This window comes from Trachymyrmex cornetzi, unplaced genomic scaffold (genome assembly GCF_001594075.2).
Source record: "Trachymyrmex cornetzi isolate Tcor2-1 unplaced genomic scaffold, Tcor1.1 scaffold507, whole genome shotgun sequence".
NCBI lineage: Eukaryota > Metazoa > Arthropoda > Insecta > Hymenoptera > Formicidae > Trachymyrmex > Trachymyrmex cornetzi.
Window position 1 is genome coordinate 189,305 of NW_017299815.1, and position 1,001 is coordinate 190,305.

Genomic DNA, 1,001 nt, shown 5'->3' on the forward strand with positions numbered 1-1,001 from the left:
TTGATATCAAATCTTTTATACAAATGATACATATCATTAGTTCTACTAAACAGCAAACGTGATTAGTTATCAGATTCACGGTCGATTAAGTAATTGGCGTTGGTGAAAATGGCCCAAATGGTGATTTTTTCCGAGAAGCACCATTTGGGCCAGTTTCAACGCTTAGCGCTTTTTTTACCTTTTTTTTTAAAAAGGTAAGTTTGTATATAATTTTAAAATTCCATAGAAAAAAATTTTTATACACATGATACATATCATTAGAGTTAAGTAAATAATAAAAAAAAGATTGAGTTTTACTTTTTAATTTGGTAGAATTTAATTAATTTGATAATCAATTATACGAATATGATACATATCATTAGAGTTAAATAAACTATTTTTTCTTTAGGAGGGATAAAATGGTAAAATTTAATATGATATACGTATAACAATATACATTTAAAAGTTGTAAGAAATATACACTTTTTAAACGTTTTTAATAAACCTAATTTACGTAACGAATACTCAATGATATAAATATGATATAAATATGATGTATGACATACGCATAACAATATACATTTAAAAGTTGTAAGAAATATACGTCTTTTAAACGTTTTTAATAAACCTAATTTACGTAACGAATACTCAATGATATAAATATGATGTATGACATACGTATAATAACAACATTTGAAATAACATACGTATAATAATAACATTTAAAATAACATTTAAAAGTTGTAAGAAATATACATATTTTAAATGTTTTTAATAACCTTAATTTTAAGCGATATATACCAATCAGATGTAAGAGCTCACTGAGTGCTCAGTGGGCGATTATGATATACTGAATGCATCCAATCGTATAAGTATGGTATAATATGCGTATCGGAAATTCAAAATTAGTGTAGTTAGAAATAATAAACAATTATTATATCATATAACGGTAAATATACGTTATATAATTGTAATAAATACAGTTACATGTTATTCAAAAATAAATAAATATTTTTTAAATG